The sequence below is a fragment of the Balaenoptera physalus genome (assembly GCF_965194825.1).
Source record: "Balaenoptera physalus genome assembly, chromosome: 2".
NCBI classification, from domain to species: Eukaryota; Metazoa; Chordata; class Mammalia; order Artiodactyla; family Balaenopteridae; genus Balaenoptera; species Balaenoptera physalus.
The window spans coordinates 116,166,834-116,186,494 of record NC_138883.1 but is presented as its reverse complement, the minus strand read 5'-3'; the positions used below and the strand labels follow the sequence as shown (position 1 = coordinate 116,186,494).

Below are 19,661 nucleotides of genomic sequence, written 5' to 3'. Positions count from 1 at the left end.
TTGTTCCAAAGACCTAGTTAATTAAAATTTTTGCTAAGTTCCAGAATATTCTCATTGTCTTTATCTTTTATTGGAGATGGACCCAGTTTTTAAATGGTAATCCTGATATTCTAAGAAAGAAAAAATAAAAACAACAACAAAAACAGAAAAATGCATGACCAGTTCTCTAATTAGACAAATGAGTCATTACCCTGAGCCAAACTGCAGGACTGTAAAAGTTGCAGCCTGTATATCCATTGATATATATAATTAGAACCAAAACGTTCTCTTCAGTGTAGGATAAAATAACTCCACTTTGGAGGTGCCCTATTTTTGAGTTATAATGAAATATACTCTATCATATGCTTAGTTGTTAAAGATGAAATTATGTAATGGAGCAAACTAATTTTAATGAAAAGCACTGCTATATATTTTTAGTGTAAATAGGGAACATGCTTAAATTATTCTCCAGAGTGTACACAGATTTTTCATTTGTTGAAGAATTTAGCATTTATAATTGCTGTTTTGTTCCTGAGAGTTTCCTTTGTTACAAACCTTAGTCCTTTTGGTGGTAGAATTCTTTCTCTCTGAGAATTACTGAGATGAACCAGGAAGTTGGGCTTTCTGCTCGGAGCATTCAGCCCCTTTAAGGGTTCTAGCTGGTAGTCTCTGCCTGTGATTCTGTTCACCTGCTTGACAGTCACTGCATGCCAGTAGTTGTAGAGCACCCTCCTGCACAGTGTGTTAGTCACCTCTCCAGCTTTCTCACTGTCCTTCTGTTTCATCACTAGCTATTTTAGGAATAGGTGGTGGTGGTTGTTTCTGGTGAACACTTGCATGAAGAAGCTTTGCTTTTTAGAATATGCTGATAGATACTTACTGGGGTTGGGGGTGGGAAGGGTAGGGACAGTTTTAAAGTGTGTTTCTGTTTGTTTATCTTGAAAATATGCCATGTTCTAATGTTATCTGATATTGTGAAAAATGAAGTCTAATTGTTTCTAAATGGAAGCTACTGAATTCTCAAAATCCACATATCTTCAGGATTTTAAATGGGCTTGATTTTCTGGGCACATGATTTTTTAAAAAACTGGATAGTTTTTGTTTTTTCTCTGGACAAAGTGATTTAATAACTGACATTTGCTAAGAAGTGTGTCAGTCTTTGAGGAAGCCATCCACTGACCTTTCCAGTTGTGAAATAACTGATCTAATGAGATAAAGACAGTTAGAAATGAATTACCTGAAGGGGATTTGATAAGCATTACCTCCTGTGCTGGTGAATTTTTAAGTAGTTGTTACCTGCTGTGGAGGAGTTGAGGTGAGAGTAGTAGTTTCCCTCCGTATGACTTTAGTGTTTTTTTTAAACTTCCTACTTTTAACTCTGCCATTTGAATAACTGTTTAGTCTCTGTATGCTGCTTCCACTTAGTTTTTATACCTACCATGTTTTATTTTATTTTTTTAACATCTTTATTGAAGTATAATTGCTTTACAATGGTGTGTTAGTTTCTGCTGTATAACAAAGTGAATCAGCTATACATATACATATATCCCCATATCTCCTCCCTCTTGTGTCTCCCTCCCACCCTCCCTATCCCACCCCTCTAGGTGGACACAAAGCACCGAGCTGATCTCCCTGTGCCATGTGGCTGCTTCCCACTAGCTATCTGTTTTACATTTGGTAGTGTCTGTATGTCCATGCCACTCTCTCACTTTGTCCCAGCTTACCCTTCCCTCTCCCCATGTCCTCAAGTCCATTCTCTACATCTGCGTCTTTATTCCTGTCCTGCCCCTAGGTTCTTCAGAACCATTTTTTTTTTTTTTTAGATTCCATATATATGTGTTAGCATACCATATTTGTTTCTCTGACTTCACTCTGTATGACAGACTCTAGGTCCATCCACCTCACTACAAATAACTCAATTTCGTTTCTTTTTATGGCTGAGTAATATTCCATTGTATATATGTGCCACATTTTCTTTATCCATTCATCTGTTGGTGGACATTTAGGTTGCTTCCATGTCCTGGCTATTGTAAATAGTGCTGCAATGAACATTGTGGTACATGTATCTCCAGAATATACAAGCAGCTCATGCAGCTCAATATCAAAAAAACAAACAACCCAATCCAAAAATGGGCAGAAGACCTAAATAGACATTTCTTCAAAGAAGACATACAGATGGCCAACAAATACATGAAAAGAATGTCAACATCACTAATTAGAGAAATGCAAATCAAAACCACAATGAGGTATCACCTCACACTGTTTAGAATGGCCATCATCAAAAAATCTACAAACAATAAATGCTGGAGAGGGTGTGGAGAAAAGGGAACCCTCTTGCACTATTGGTGGGAATGTAAATTGATACAGCCACTATGGAGAACAGTATGGAGGTTCCTTAAAAAACTAAAAATAGAACTACCATATGACCCAGATATCGCATTACTGGGCATATACCCTGAGAAAACCATAATTCAAAAAGAGACATGTACCACAATGTTCATTGCAGCTCTATTTGCAATAGCCAGGTCATGGAAGCAACCTAAGTGTCCATCAACAGATGAATGGATAAAGAGGATGTGGCACATATATACAATGGAATATTACTGCTAAGCAGTATTTTTAAGGTGGCTTTCATATCGTTTTTTAGTCTCTGAATCATCTGGATGGTGAATGAGTTAATAAAATCATTTCTATCCCTTATTTGTAGGATTGGTATAGGTAACAGTTTTCTCTGTATAGTTTCTTCTACCGTTCGCTAGACTTAAAGCAATCATCTCCATGGGTATGACTCCCAAATAGCTCTCCAGAATTTGTTGACTTTATCTCCAGTATGCTAAAACTAAGTTTTTCATTTCCCCCCAAAACTCCTATACTTCTTATATTCCTAATTCTGTTTGTTTTTCTCTGAGATACTCTTCAATCCTTATCCGTGTTGAATTTTCTTCTCTTTACTGTCCACTCCACAAAAAACTGCCAGAAAAAACCCATTTATCAAGGCTAAATTTATTAGCTTATTTTACAGTAAGGGAAAAATCCACCTTGACTAGGCCTTAGTAATTTCTCAGAAAGGGGAAGTCAGGAAAGGATATTTATAGGATTTTAGGGCCTAGGCTGGTGATTTTGAGGGTCTTACAAGTTGGAAAACCAGCTGAATTGAACAAAGTTTATGACATAAAAAGTTTAGATTGGTGGCCCCAGGACAGCAGCCCCACTATTGAATACACTTGGTGTTTACTTATTTTTTAATACACTGTTTTCTATTTGATTTTGTTTAATTTCTTCAAGCCTGTTAGGTCTTTCTGGTTTTCAGTTTTGTTCTCGGTTTTTTATTGATTTTTTTTTTTTTTTTGGCTGCACCGCATGGCTTGCAGGATCTCAGTTCCCTGAATAGGGATTGAACCCTGGCCACAGCAGTGAAAGCCCAGAATCCTAACCACTAGGTCACCAGGAAACTCCATACACTTAGTATTAATATGTGTGTTTTATTCCCCCCAAAAGTCAGGGACAGTTCATAACATTGCCACTCTCCACTGTTTGATTTGGTCGAATTTCCCTATGAAACCATCTGGGGTTGATACTTTTTTGTGACATAATTCTTTTATTATAAGTTCCTCTATTTCTTCTAGGAAAATTAGTCTTTAAAGCTTTCTGTCTAATGGGGGCAATTTTGGCAACTGGTTTTTTCCATTTCAGCTAACTTTCATATTTATTTGCCTAGAGGTCTGGAAGGTAGTCTCATGATTTTAAAAACTTCTCTGTTTCAATGGTTATTTCCCTTTTGTCATTTCTTATTTTGTAGATTTTTTCCCCTTACCTAGTCGTTTGTCTATTTTGTTAATTTTTTCCAAAGTAACAGGATTTGGTTTATTTATCATACCTACTTTTTTTTTTTCATTCTCCACTGATTTCTGCTTTTACCTTTATTATTTTATTATGCTTTTTTTGGTTTACTTTCTTATTTTTCTAGCTTTTGAGTGGTTAATTTAATTCATTTATTTATTTTTATTGATACAGGTTTGTAAGGCTATGGTTTTTCTTCTGATCACACTTCAGATGTATCTTGTTTATTCTAATATGTAAAGGATTTATTATTTTTTAAGAAAATCTGTAATTTTAGTTTCTTTTTTTACACAAAACTTGTTTAATAAAAATTTTTGAGTTTTCAGATGAAGAGCCTTTTTTGTTTTTTAATTTTTGTTAGTTTCTAGTTTTATTGTATTCTGATGAAAGACTTTATGATGCTTCTATTTGATCAAATTTACTGGTATTTTCTTCGTTACTTAGTTTTTGTGAATGTACCATGTGCATTTTTTAAATTGAAATATAGTTGACGTACAATATGATGTTACTTTTGGATATACTATATAATGACTTGACATTTGCATACATTATGAAATGATCACCATAAGTCTCGTAACCATCTGTCCCCCATACAAAATTATTATAATATTACTGACCATATTCCTTACGCTGTATATACATCCCCATGACTTGTTTACTATTAAACTGGAGGTTTGTACCTCTTAATCCCCTACACGTATTTCACCCACCTCTCCTACCCCCGTCCCTTCTGACAACCACCCATTTGTTCTCTGTATCTATGAGTCTGTTTTCATTTTGTTCAGTTTGTTTGTTTTGTTTTTTCAATTCCGCATATGAGTGAGATCATGCAGTTTTTGTCTTTGACTTATTTCAGTTAGCGTAATACCCTCTAGATCCGTACATGTTGTCTCAAATGACAAGAATTAATTTTTTTAATGGCTTAGTAATATTCCACTGTTTATATGTACCACATCTTTTTTATCCAGTCATCTATTGATGGGCACTTAGGTTGCTTCTATAGCTTGTCTATTGTAAATAATACTTCAGTGGACACTGGAGTGCATATATCTTATATTAGTGGGGTTTTTTTCCTTTGGATAAATACCCAGAAGTGGAATTGCTGGATCATATCATAGTTCTATTTTTAATTTTTTGAGGAACCTCCATATTGTTTTCCATAGTGGCCATGCCAATTTACATTTCCACCAACAGTGAACGAGGGTTCCCTTTTATCCACATCCTTGCCAACACTTGTTATTTGTTGAATGTGTATTTGATAAGAAGGTATATTCTCTATTCAGAGTATAAAATTTCAATATATATCTGTAAGCTCTACCTTATTAATTATGTTGTTTGCCTTCTATATCCTTATTATTTTTGATCTGTCTTACACAGAATGTGTTAACGTCTCCTGTTATTCATTGTGAATTGTGGTTTTTAGTATTAAGAAGTGTCCTTTGTCAGGTTCCATGTTTTTTGCTTGAATCCTACATAAATAATAATATCACAGCCTCTGTTTTCTTATTTTTTCCACTTGCCTAGAATACTTTTGCTCACCCCTTTAGTTTTAGCTTTTCTGGATCCTTTTGTTTAGAGGTGTGTTTTTTTGTGCAGTATAGTTGGTCCCTGCTTTGTGAGCCAAATTAAAAAATTTTTCCCTTAATAGGTGAGTTAAATCTATCCATATTTATTGATGTAACTGATAGATTAATTCTCCACTCTTTCTTACAATTTTGTTATTATTATGTTAAATTTGCTGTGTTTATGTTAGTTTTCTTTGATCTTTTATTTTTTAAAATTTCTTTTGATGTTTAGGAGAGGTTGTGTTCTTGTTCTGTTGATTGTTTACCTTTATATATAACTTTTAAAAATGCCTTTAATATTTTTAAGTTTAACCAATTATACTCTAATTAGTCATTTTAAAATAAATAATATTAATTCTCACCTATTGTGACACAACTGTTGATGAATTATTCTAGTCTCTGTTCCCTTCTACTCCTATTTTTTAGGCTTTTATTTCCACTTTGTCAGAACATGTAATTTTATATATGATTCTTTCACTGTAGTCCCTACCTTTGTTTTTGTCTTAGATCTATTATTAAATGTAGTAAATTATCACTTCAAATATTTTGCAGATGTTTCCCTGTTTATCTCTTGGTTGGATGAAGCTCTTCCCCTAGTAGATTACTTATGAAGGGCCATCAATATGGAATTCCCCAAGATCTTTCTATAGCCTTGATGTTTGAAGGGACATCTTGGCTACATATAAAGTCCTTGGTTCATATTTTCTTTCTCTGAGTTTTTTGAAAGTGCTATTTTATTGTTGTCTTACTTTATTTGTTACTGTTGGTAAGTCTATTACCAGTCTAAATCTCTTGCCCTTATAAGTTATTTGATGTTTTTACTTGCATGCCTTCAGAGTTTCTTCTTTATATTTAAAGTTTAAGATATGTCTTTAAGTCGATCATTACAGATTAATTATCCTGTATATCTGCAGGACTCTGTCAATGTGTAAATTCTGTTCTTGCCTTATTTTTGAAAAGTTTTCCTGGATGATAGTTTTAAATATTGTGTTCTGTTGTTCTGTTTCTCTTGTTTAGGGACTGCAGTTACAAACAAGCTTTTTTCTTTTCCTATCGTCCATTTCAACTACCTTCTCTCTGACCCTTTTTGCTTGTTTCTTTATATCATTTTATATTTTTTTATTATCTTCCTGCTTTTGTCCCCTTTAAATTTTCCATTTGTGCTTTTTCTCCCTTAGACATCTCATAAGTTAATCTTCATTTCACTTTCTTATTGATTGACTGATTGATTGCTGTGTCCTAGCTGCTGCACGCTGGCCTTCTCCAGTCACAGCAAGTAGGGGCCTCTCACCACAGTGGCCTCTCCAGCCACGGAGCACAGGCTCCAGCCGCACGGGCCTCAGCAGTTGTGGCACATGGGCTCGGCAGTTGTGGCTCACGGGCTCCAGAGTGCAGGCTCAACAGTTGTGCTGCACGGGCGCAGCTGCTCCGTGGCACGTGGGATCCTCCTGGACCAGGGACTGAACCCGCATCCCCTGCACTGGCAGGCGGACTCCCAGCCACTGCGCCACCAAAGACCTTTACTGTGTTTTTATTTCTTTCATGAGTTCATTCAACTCTACTTTCATTTCTACCCAGTTTTTGCTCTCTCAGGGTTAACTGTTCATTATCTTGATAGCTGCTGTTTCTTTTTATTAGGCTGCATTGGGTCTTCATTGCTGCACTTGGGCTTTCTATAGTTGTGGCGAGTGGGGGCTACTCCTCGTTGCAGTGCGCGGGCTTCTCATAATGGTGGCTTCTCTTGCTGCAGAGCACAGGCTCTAGGCGCGTGGGCTTCCGTAGTTGCAGCACACGTGCTCAGTAGTTGTGGCTCACGGGCTCTAGAGCACAGGCTCGGTAGTTGTCGCTCACGAGCTTAGTTGCTCCGTGGCACATGGGATCTTCCTGGACCAGGGATAGAACCCATGTCACCTGCATTGGCAGGTGGATTCTTTTTTTTTTTTTTTTTAACATCTCTATTGCAGTATAATTGCTTTACAATGGTGTGTTAGTTTCTGCTTTATAACCAAGTGAATCAGCTATACATATACATATATCCACATATCTCCTCCCTCTTGCGTCTCCCACCACCCTACCAATCCCACCCCTCTAGGTGGTCACAAAGCATCGAGCTGATCTCCCTATGCTATGCGGCTGCTTCCCACTAGCTAGCTATTTTACATTTGATATTATATAAGTCCATGTCACTCTCTCACTTCGTCCCAGATTACCCTTCCCCTCCCTGTGTCCTCAAGTCCGTTCTCTACATCTGCATCTTTATTCCTGTCCTGCCCCTAGGTTCTTCAGATCCATGATTTTTTTTTAGATTCCATATATATCTGTTAGCATATGGTATTTCTTTTTCTCTTTCTGACTTACGTCACTCTGTATGACAGTCTGTAGGTCCATCCACCTCACTACAAATAACTGAATTTCATTTCTTTTTATGCTGAGTAATATTCCATTGTATATATGTGCCACATCTTCTTTATCCATTCATCTGTCGATGGACACTTAGGTTGCTTCCATGTCCTGGCTATTGTAAATAGAGCTGCAGTGAACATTGTGGTACATGACTCTTTTTGAATTCTGGTTTTCTCAGGGTATATGCCCAGTAGTGGGATTGCTGGGTCATATGGTAGTTCTATTTTTAGTTTTTTAAGGAACCTCCATACTGTTCTCCATAGTGGCTGTATCAATTTACATTCCTGCCAATAGTGCAAGAGGGTTCCCTTTTCTCCACACCCTCTCCAGCACTTATTGTTTGTAGATGTTTTGATGATGGCCATTCTGACTGGTGTGGGGTGATACCTCATTGTAGTTTTGATTTGCATTTCTCTAATGATTAATTATGTTGAGCATCCTTTCATGTGTTTGTTGGCAAACTGTATATCTTCTTTGGAGAAATGTCTGTTTAGGTCTTCTGCCCATTTTTGGATTGGGTTGTTTGTTTTCTTGATTTTGAACTGCATGAGCTGCTTGTAAATTTTGGAGATTAATCCTTTGTCAATTGCTTCATTTGCAAATATTTTCTCCCATTCTGAGGGTTGTCTTTTCATCTTGTTTATGGTTTCCTTTGCTGTGCAAAAGCTTTTAAGTTCCATTGAGTCCCATTTGTTTATTTTTGTTTTTATTTCCATTACTCTAGGAGGTGGATCTAAAAAGATCTTGCTGTGATTTATGTCATAGAGTGTTCTGCTTATGTTTTCCTCTAAGAGTTTGATAGTGTCTGGCCTTACATTTAGGTCTTTAATCTATTTTGAGTTTATTTTTGTGTATGGTGTTAGGAAGTGTTCTAATTTCATTCTTTTACGTGTAGCTGCCCAGTTTTCCCAGCACCACTTATAGAAGATGCTGTCTTTTCTCCATTGTATATCCTTTCCTCCATTACCAAAAATAAGGTGACCACATGTGCGTGGGTTTACCTCTGGACTTTCTATCCTGTTCCATTGATCTATATTTCTGTTTTTGTGCCAGTACCATACTGTCTTGATTACTGTAGCTTTGTAGTATAGTCTGAAGTCAGGGAGCCTGATTCCTCCAGCTCTGTTTTTCGTTCTCAAGATTGCGTTGGCTATTCAGGGTCTTTTGTGTTTCCCTACAAATTGTGAAATTTTTTGTTCTAGTTCTGTGAAAAACGCCAGTGGTAGTTTGATAGGGATTGCATTGAATCTGTAGATTGCTTTGGGTAGTAGAGTCATTTTCACAGTGTTGATCCTTCCAATCCAAGAACATGGTATATCTCTCCATCTGTTTGTATCATCTTCAGTTTCTTTCATCAGTGTCTTATAGTTTTCTGCATACAGGTCTTGTGTCTCCTTAGGTAGGTTTATTCCTAGGTATTTTATTCTTTTTGTTGCAATGGTAAATAGGAGTGTTTCCTTAATTTCTCTTTCAGAATTTTCATCATTAGTGTATAGGAGTGCAAGAGATTTCTGTGCATTAATTTTGTATCCCGCTACTTTACCAAATTCATTGATTAGCTCTAGTAGTTTTCTGGTAGCATCTTTAGGATTATCTATGTATAGCATCCTGTCATCTGCAGACAGTGACAGTTTTACTTCTTCTTTTCCGATTTGGAGTCCTTTTATTTCTTTTTCTTCTCTGATTGCCATGGTTAAAACTTCCAAAACTATGTTGAATAATAGTGGTGAGAGTGGGCAACCTTGTCTTGTTCCTGATCTTAGTGGAAATGGTTTCAGTTTTTCACCATTGAGAACGATGTTGGCTGTGGGTTTGTCCTATATGGCCTTTATTATGTTGAGGTAGCTTCCCTCTATGCCTACTTTCTAGAGGGTTTTTATCATAAATGGGTGTTGAATTTTGTCAAAAGCTTTTTCTGCATCTGTTGAGATGATCATATGGTTTTTCTCCTTCAGGTTGTTAATATGGTTTATCACATTGATTTGCATATACTGAAGAATCCTTGCATTCCTGGGATAAACCCCACTGGATCATGGTGTATGATCCTTTTAATGTGCTGTTGGATTTTATTTGCTAGTATTTTGTTGAGGATTTTTGCATCCATGTTCATCAGTGATACTGGCCTGTAGTTTTCTTTCTTTGTGACATCTTTGTCTGGTTTTGGTATCAGGGTGATGATGGCCTCCTAGAATGAGTTTGGGAGTGTTCGTCCCTCTGCTGTATTTCAGAAGAGTTTGAGAAGGATGGGTGTTAGCTCTTCTCTAAATGTTTGATAGAATTCTCCTGTGAAGCCATCTGGGTCTGGGCTTTTGTTTGTTGGAAGATTTTTAATCACAGTCTCAATTTCAGTGCTTGTAATGGCTCTGTTTATATTTTCTATTTCTTCCTGGTTCAGTGTCGGAAGGTTGTGCTTTTCTAAGAATTTGTCCATTTCTTCCAGGTTGTCCATTTTGTTGTCATAGAGTTGCTTGTAGTAATCTCTCATGATTCTTTGTATCTCTACAGTGTTAGTTGTTACTTCTCCTTTTTCATTTCTAATTCTATTGATTTGAGTCTTCTCCCTTTTTATCTTGATTAGTCTGGCTAATGGTTTATCAATTTGTTTATCTTTTCTAAGAACCACCTTTTAGTTTTATTGATCTTTGCTATTGATTTCTTTGTTCCAATTTCATTTCTTTCTTTTTTTTTTAACATATTTATTGGAGTATAATTGCTTTACAATGGTGTGTTAGTTTCTGCTTTATAACAAAGTGAATCAGTTATACATATACATATGTTCTGATATCTCTTCCCTCTTGCATCTCCCTCCCTCCCACCCTCCCTATCCCACCCCTCTAGGTGGTCACAAAGCCCCGAGCTGATCTCCCTGTGCTATGCGGCTGCTTCCCACTATCTATCTATTTTACGTTTGGTAGTGTATATATGTCCATGCCACTCTCTCAGTTTGTCACAGCTTACCCTTCCCTCTCCCCCTCCCCATATCCTCAAGTCCATTCTCTAGTACATCTGTGTCTTTATTCCCGTCTTGCCCCTAGGTTCTTCATGACCTTTTTGTTTTTATTCTTAGATTCCATATATATGTGTTAGCATATGGTATTTCTTTTTCTCTTTCTGACTTACTTCACTCTGTATGACAGACTCTAGGTCCATCCACCTCACTACAAATAACTAAATTTCGTTTCTTTTTATGGCTGAGTAATATTCCATTGTATATATGTGCCACATCTTCTTTATCCATTCATCTGTTGATGAACACTTAGGTTGCTTCCATGTCCTGGCTATTGTAAATAGAGCTGCAGTGAACATTGTGGTACATGACTCTTTTTGAATTCTGGTTTTCTCAGGGTATATCCCCAGTAATGGGATTGCTGGGTCATATGGTAGTTCTATTTTAAGTTTTTTAAGGAACCTCCATACTGTTCTCCATAGTGGCTGTATCAATTTACATTCCTACCAACAGTGCAAGAGTGTTCCCTTTTCTCCACACCCTCTCCAGCACTTACTGTTTGTAGATTTTTTGATGATGCCCATTCTGACTGGTGTGAGATGATATCTCATTGTAGTTTTGATTTGCATTTCTCTAATGATTAGTGATGTTGAGCATTCTTTCATGTGTTTGTTGGCAATCTGTATATCATCTTTGGAGAAATGTCTGTTTAGGTCTTCTGCCCATTTTTGGATTGGGTTGTTTGTTTTTTTGATATTGAACTGCATGAGCTGCTTGTAAATCTTGGAGATTAATCCTTTGTCAGTTGCTTCATTTGCAAATATTTTCTCCCATTCTGAGGGTTGTCTTTTTGTTTTGTTTATGGTTTCCTTTGCTGTGCAAAAGCTTTTAAGTTTCATTAGGTCCCATGTGTTTATTTTTGTTTTTATTTCCATTTCTCTAGGAGGTGGGTCAAAAAGGATCTTGCTGTGATTTATGTCATAGAGTGTTCTGCCTGTGTTTTCCTCTAAGAGTTTGATAGTGTCTGGCCTTACATTTAGGTCTTTAATCCATTTTGAGTTTATTTTTGTGTATGGTGTTAGGGAGTGTTCTAATTTCATACTTTTACATGTAGCAGTCCAGTTTTCCCAGCACCACTTATTGAAGAGGCTGTCTTCTCCACGGTATATTCCTGCCTCCTTTATCAAAAGATAAGGTGACCATATGTGCGTGGGTTTATCTCTGGGCTTTCTATCCTGTTCCATTGATCTATATTTCTGTTTTTGTACCAGTACCATACTGTCTTGATTACTGTAGCTTTGTAGTATAGTCTGAAGTCAGGGAGCCTGATTCCTCCAGCTCTGTTTTTCGTTCTCAAGATTGCTTTGGCTATTCGGGGTCTTTTGTGTTTCCATACAAATTTTGAAATTTTTTGTTCTAGTTCTGTGAAAAATGCCAGTGGTAGTTTGATAGGGATTGCATTAAATCTGTAGATTGCTTTGGGTAGTAGAGTCATTTTCACAATGTTGATTCTTCCAATCCAAGAACATGGTATATCTCTCCATCTATTTGTATCATCTTTAATTTCTTTCATCAGTGTCTTATAATTTTCTGCATACAGGTCTTTTGTCTCCTTAGGTAGGTTTATTCCTAGATAGTTTATTCTTTTTGTTGCAGTAGTAAATGGGAGTGTTTTCTTAATTTCAGTTTCAGATTTTTCATCATTAGTGTTTAGGAATGCCATAGATTTCTGTGCTTTAATTTTGTATCCTGCTACTTTACCAGATTCATTGATTAACTCTAGTAGTTTTCTGGTAGCATCTTTAGGCTTCTCTATGTATAGTATCATGTCATCTGCAAACAGTGACAGCTTTACTTCTTTTCCAATTTGGATTCCTTTTATTTCTTTTTCTTCTCTGATTGCTGTGGCTAAAACTTCGAAAACTATGTTGAATAATATTGGTGAGAGTGGGCAACCTTGTCTTGTTCCTGATCTTACTGGAAATGGTTTCAGTTTTTCACTATTGAGGATGATGTTGGCTGTGGGTTTGTCATATATGGCCTTTATTATGTTGAGGAAAGTTCCCTCTATGCCCACTTTCTGCAGGGTTTTTATCATAAATGGGTGTTGAATTTTGTTGAAAGCTTTCTCTGCATCTATTGAGACGATCATATGGTTTTTCTCCTTCAATTTGTTAATATGGTGTATCACATTGATTGATTTGCGTATATTGAAGAATCCTTGCATTCCTGGGATAAACCCCACTTGATCATGGTGTATGATCCTTTTAATGTGCTGTTGGATTCTGTTTGCTAGTATTTTGTTGAGGATTTTTGCATCTATCTTTATCAGTGATATTGGCCTGTAGTTTTCTTTCTTTGTGACATCTTTGGTTTTGGTATTAGGGTGATGGTGGCCTCGTAGAATGAGTTTGGGAGTGGTCCTCCCTCTGCTATGTTTTGGAAGAGTTTGAGAAGGATAGGTGTTAGTTCTTCTCTAAATGTTTGTTGGAATTCGCCTGTGAAGCCATCTGGTCCTGGGCTTAGTCACAGTTTCAATTTCAGTGCTTGTGATTGGTCTGTTCATATTTTCTATTTCTTCCTGGTTCAGTCTCGGCAGGTTGTGCATTTCTAAGGATTTGTCCATTTCTTCCAGGTTGTCCGTTTTATTGGCATAGAGTTGCTTGTAGTAATCTCTCATGATCCTTTGAATTTCTGCAGTGTCAGTTGTTACTTCTCCTTTTTCATTTCTAATTTTATTGATTTGAGTCTTCTTCCTTGTTTTCTTGATAGTCTGGCTAATGGTTTATCAATTTTGTTTATCTTCTCAAAGAACCAGCTTTTAGTTTTATTGATCTTTGCTATCATTTCTTTTTCATTTATTTCTGCTCTGATCTTTATGATTTCTTTCCTTCTGCCAGATTTGGGGTTTTTTTGTTCTTCTTTCTCTAATTGCTTTAGGTGAAAGGTTAGGTTGTTTACTTGAGATGTTTCCTGTTTCTTAAGGTAAGATTGTATTGCTATAAACTTCCCGCTTAGATCTGCTTTTGCTGCATCCCATAGGTTTTGGGTCGTCGTGTCTCCATTGTCAATTGTTTCTAGGTATTTTTTGATTTCCTCTTTGATTTCTTCAGTGATCACTTGGTTATTAAGTAGTGTATTGTTTAGCCTCCATGTGCTTGTAATTTTTACAGATCTTTTCCTGTAATTGATATCTAGTCTCATAGTGTTGTGGTCAGAAAAGATACTTGATACGATTTCAATTTTCTTAAATTTACCAAGGCTTGATTTGTGACCCAAGATATGATCTATCCTGGAGAATATTCCATGAGCACGTGAGAAGAATGTGTATTCTCTTCTTTTTGGATGGAATGTCCTATAAATGTCAATTAAGTCCATCTTGTTTAATGTATCATTTAAAGCTTGTGTTTCCTTATTTATTTTCATTTTGGATGACCTGTCCATTGGTGTAAGTGAGGTGTTAAAGTCTTCCACTATTATTGTGTTACTGTCGATTTCCTCTTTTATAGCTGTTAGGAGTTGCCTTATGTATTGAGGTGCTCCTATGTTCGGTGCATATATATTTATAATTGTTATATCTTCTTGGATTGATCCCTTGATCATTATGTAGTGTCCTTCCTTGTCTCTTGTAACAGTCTTTATTTTAATGTCTATTTAATCTGATATGAGTGTAGCTACTCCAGCTTTCTTTTGATTTCCATTTGCATGGAATATCTTTTTCCATCCCCTCACTTTCAGTCTGTATGTGTCCCTAGGTCTGAAAGGGGTCTCTTGTAGACGGCATATAGATGGGTCTTGTTTTTGTATCCATTCAGCAAGCCTGTGTCTTTTGGTTGGAGCATTTAATCCATTCACATTTAAGGTAATTATCGATATGTATGTTCCTATTACCATTTTCTTAACTGTTTTGGGTTTGTTTTTGTAGATCCTTTTTTTCTCTTGTGTTTCCCACTTAAAGAAGTTCCTTTAGCATTTGTTGTAGAGCTGGTTTGGTGGTGCTGAGTTCTCTTAGCTTTTGCTTGTCTGTAAAGCTTTTGATTTCTCCCATCGAATCTCTATGAGATCCTTGCCAGGTAGAGTAATCTTGGTTGTAGTTTCTTCCCTTTCATCACTTTAAGTATATCATGCTACTCCCTTCTGGCTTGTAGAGTTTCTGCTGAGAACTCAGTTGTTAACCTTATGGGAGTTCCCTTGTATGTTATTTTTCGTTTTTCCCTTGCTGCTTTCAATAATTTTTCTGTGTCTTTAATTTTTGCCGATTTGATTACTGTGTTTCTCGGCATGTTTCTCCTTGGGTTTATCCTGTATGGGACTCGCGCTTACCGGACTTGGGTGGCTATTTCCTTTCCCATGTTAGGGAAGTTTTCCACTATAATCTCTTCAGATATTTTCTCTGGTCCTTTCTCTCTCTCGTCTCTTTCTGGGACCCCTGTAATGCGAATGTTGTTGCGTTTAATGTTGTCCCAGAGGTCTCTTAGGCTGTCTTCATTTCTTTTCATTCTTTTTTCTTTATCCTGTTCCACAGCAGTGAATTCCACCATTGTCTTCCAGGTCACTTATCCGTCCTTTTGCCTCAGTTATTGTGCTATTGTATTCCTTCTAGTGTAGTTTTCATTTCAGTTATTGTATTGTTCATCTTTGTTTGTTTGTTCTTTAATTCTTCTAGCTCTGTGTTAAACATTTCTTACATCTTCTTGACCTTTGCCTCCATTCTTTTTCCGAGGTCCTGGATCATCTTCACTATCATTATTCTGAATTCTTTTTCTGGAAGGTTGCCTATCTCCACTTCATTTAGTTGTTTATCTGGGGTTTTATCTTGTTCCTTCCTCTGTTACATAGCCCTCTGCCTTTTCATCTTGTCTATCTTTCTGTGAATGTGGTTTTTGTCCCACAGGCTGCAGGGTTGTAGTTCTTCTCGCTTCTTCTGTCTGCCCTCTGGTGGATGAGGCTATCTAAGAGGCTTGATGGGAGGGACTGGTAGTGGGTAGAGCTGACTGTTGCTCTGGTGGGCAGAGCTCAGTAAAACTTTAATCCACTTGACTGTTGATGGGTGGGGCTGGGTTCCCTCCCTGTTGGTTGTTTGGCCTGAGGCAACCCAACACTGGAGCCTACCTGGGCTCTTTGGTGGGGCTAATGACAGACTCTGGGAGGGCTCACGTCCAGGAGTACTTCCCAGAACTTCTGCTGTCAGTGTCCTTGTCCCCTCAGTGAGCCACAGCCCCCACCCCCGCCTATGCAGGAGACCCTCCAACACTAGCAGGTAGGTCTGGTTCAGTCTCCCCTGCGGTCACTGCTCCTTCCCCTGGGTCCCGATGTGCACACTACTTTGTGTGTGCCCTCCAAGAGTGGAGTCTCTGTTTCCCCCAGTCCTGTCGAAGTCCTGCAATCAATTCCCACTAGGCTTCAAAGCCTGATTCTCTAGGAATTCCTCCTCCCGTTGCCGGACCCCCAGGTAGGGAAGCCTGACGTGGGGTTCAGAACCTTCTCTCCAGTGGGTGGACTTCTGTGGTATAAGTGTTTTCCAGTATGTGAGTCACCCACCCAGCAGTTATGGGATTTGATTTTACTGTGAATGTGCCCCTCCTGCCGTCTCATTGTGGCTTCTCTATTGTCTTTGGATGTGGGGTATCTTTTTTGGTGAGTTCCAGTGTCTTCCTGTCGATGATTGTCCAGCAGGTAGTTGTGATTCTGGTGTTCTCGCACGAGGGAGTGAGAGCACGTCCTTCTACTCTGCCATCTTCGTTCCTTTCCTCATCCCATAGGTTATGGGTCATTGTGTTTTCATTGTCATCTGTTTCTAGGTATTTTTTGATTTCTTCTTTGATTTCTTCAGTGATCTCTTGGTTATTTAGTAGTGTATTGTTTAGCCTCCATGTGTTTGTATTTTTCACAGATTTTTTTCCTGTAATTGATATCTAGTCTCATAGCGTTGTGGTTGCAAAAGGTACTTGATATGATTTCAATTTTCTCAAATTTACCAAGGCTTGATTTATGACCCAAGATATGATCTATCCTGGAGAATGTTCCATCAGCACTTGAGAAGAACATGTATTCTGTTGGTTTTGAATGGAATGTCCTATAAATATCAATTAAGTCCATCTTGTTTAACGTACCATTTAAAGCTTGTGTTTCCTTACTTATATTCATTTTGGATGATCTGTCCTTTGGTGAAAGTGGGGTGTTAAAGTCCCCTACTATGTTTGTGTTACTGTCGATTTCTCCTTTTATGGCTGTTAGCATTTGCCTTATGTATTGAGGTGCTCCTATGTTGGGTGCAAAAATATTGACAATTGTTATATCTTCTTCTTGGATTGATCCCTTGATCATTATGTAGTGTCCTTCTTTGTCTCTTGTAATAGTCTTTATTTTAAAGTCTATTTTGTCTGATATGAGTATTGCTACTCCAGCTTTCTTTTGATTTTCATTTGCATGGAATATCTTTTTCCATTCCCTCACTTTCAGTCTGTATGTGTCCCTAGGTCTGAAGTGGGTCTCTTGTAGACAGCATATATGTGGGTCTTGTTTTTGTATCCATTCAGCCAGTCTGTGTCTTTTGATGGGAGCATTTAATCCATTTACATTTAAGGTAATTATCGATATGTATGTTCCTATTACCATTTTCTTAATTGTTTTGGGTTTGTTATTGTAGGTCTTTTCCTTCTCTTGTGTTTCCTGCCTAGAAGTTCCTTTAGCATTTGTTGTAAAGCTGGTTTGGTAGTGCTGAATTCTCTTAACTTTTGCTTGTCTATAAAGGTTTTAATTTCTCCATTGAATCTGAATGAGATCCTTGCTGGGTAGAGTAATCTTGGTTGTAGGTTTTTCCCTTTCCTCACTTTAAATATGTCCTGTTGCTCCCTTCTGGCTTGCAGAGTTTCTGCTGAAAGATCAGCTGTTAACCTTACGGGGTTTTCTTGTATGTTATTTGTTGTTTTTCCCTTGCTGCTTTTAATAGTTTTTCTTTGTGTTTAATTTTTGATATTTTGATTAATATATGTCTTGGAGTGTTTCTCCTTGGATTTATCCTGTATGGGACTCTCTGTGCTTCCTGAACTTGATTGACTATTTCCTTTCCCATATTAGGGAAGTTTTCAACTATAATATCTTCAAATATTTTCTCAGTCCCTTTTTCTCTTCTTCTTCTGGGACCCCTATAATTCAAATGTTGGTGCGTTTAATGTTGTCCCAGAGATCTCTAAGACTGTGCTCAATTCTTTTCATTCTTTTTTCTTTATTCTGCTCTGCAGTAGTTATTTCCACTATTTTATCTTCCAGGTCACTTATCCATTCTTCTGCCTCAGTTATTCTGCTATTGATTCCATCTCTAGAATTGTTAATTTCATTTATTGTGCTGTTCATCATTTTTTGTTTGCTCTTTAGTTCTTTTAGGTTCTTGTTAAATGTTTCTTGTATTTTCTCCATTCTATTTCCAAGATTTTGGATCATCTTTACTATTATTACTCTGAATTCTTTTCCAGGTAGACTGCCTATTTCCTGTTCATTTGTTTGGTCTCGTGGGTTTTTACCTTGCTCCTTCAGCTGCTGTGTGTTTCTCTGTCTTCTCATTTTGCTTACTGTGTTTGGGGTCTCGTTTTCGCTGGCTGCAGGTTCGTAGTTCCTGTTGTTTTTGGTGTCTGCCCCCAGTGGCTAAGGTTGGTTCAGTGGGTTTTGTAGGCTTCCTGGTGGAGGGAACTGGTGCCTGTGTTCTTGTGGATGAGGCTGGATCTTGTCTTTCTGGTGGACAGGACCGTGTCTGGTGGTGTGTTCTGGGGTGTCTGCGACCTTATTATGATTTTAGGCAGCCTTTCTGCTAATGGGTGGAGTTGTGTTCCTGTCTTGCTCGTTGTTTGGCATAGGGTGTCCAGCACTGTAGCTTGCTGGTTGTTGAGTGGAGCTGGGTCTTAGCATTGTGATGGAGGTCTCTGGGAGAGCTTTTGCCATTTGATATTACGTGGAGCTGGGAGGTCTCTGGTCGATCAATGTCCTGAACTTGGCTTTCCCACCTCAGTGGCACAGGCCTGATGCCCGGCTGGAGCAGGAAGACCCTGTCAGCCACACAGCTGGTCTCCACTTCTGCTGGTGCTGGGGTTCACACCTCTAGCCTTTTGTTGGAGTCACCCCACCGATGAAGACAGGACCCTCAGTAGCCGGTTGTCAGCAGGTGGATTCTTAACCACTGCGCCACCAGTGAAGTCCCTGTTTCATATTATTTTGTCGAAGTTTTTGTTTTATTTTGTTTTTGTTTTTGGTTGTTTCAGGCAAGAGGATAGAACAGGTTCTTGTTACTCCATCTTGGCCAGAAGCAGAAGTCTGTTCTTTAAATTTAACAGCTCAGGATATTTGCTATTTCTGTTGATAAGGCCATAGTCATGCAGACCAAAAGGTTAAAGAAAAGATTATAAGTGTAGAAAAATGAAATATTAGAAAAATGACTTGAATAGGTAACAAGAAATTCTGTCCTCCAAATGGTATTGTCTTTAAAGGGGCACATTGTAAACAAATGGAGCAAGAGTTATCAATTGAAATTCAGGTCCCAGTTTTATAGCTATGTAAGTTGTTCATAATTTAGACCATTAGTGAGTATAATGATATTTTATTCTTTGGTCTTTTGGTTTTTCTTATCTTCCTGTGTTCTAGCTCTTTTCAATCCTTAACTGGATATAAGAATCTATAATAGCAAGTTAGCCATAAAAATAATTATCATCTTTTTAGGGACAAATAAAAGAAGGTATGAAAAACTATGCTTAGTATTCTAGATTTATCAGGTCCTGGATCTTTTGTCTCTATCTTTAGATGGTTTTGATTTTTTTCTTACTTTTCCACTTGATGTTCTTTTTTTTCTTTCACCCCACTTGATATTCTTTGTTAAATTGTTGGAAAACATGAGCTAGTAGTTCCTGTTTAGCATTTTCATTGACCCAAGTTCTCTT

The 19,661-nt window shown here is 37.6% G+C and overlaps 1 protein-coding gene across 13 annotated transcripts in view; it reads left to right on the top strand.

Moving 5' to 3' along the window:
• The window catches only part of MYO9A (myosin IXA), a 285,101-nt gene that overhangs the window by 198,800 nt on the left and 66,640 nt on the right, over nt 1-19,661 (top strand). The gene's annotated exons all lie outside the window — the stretch shown is intronic.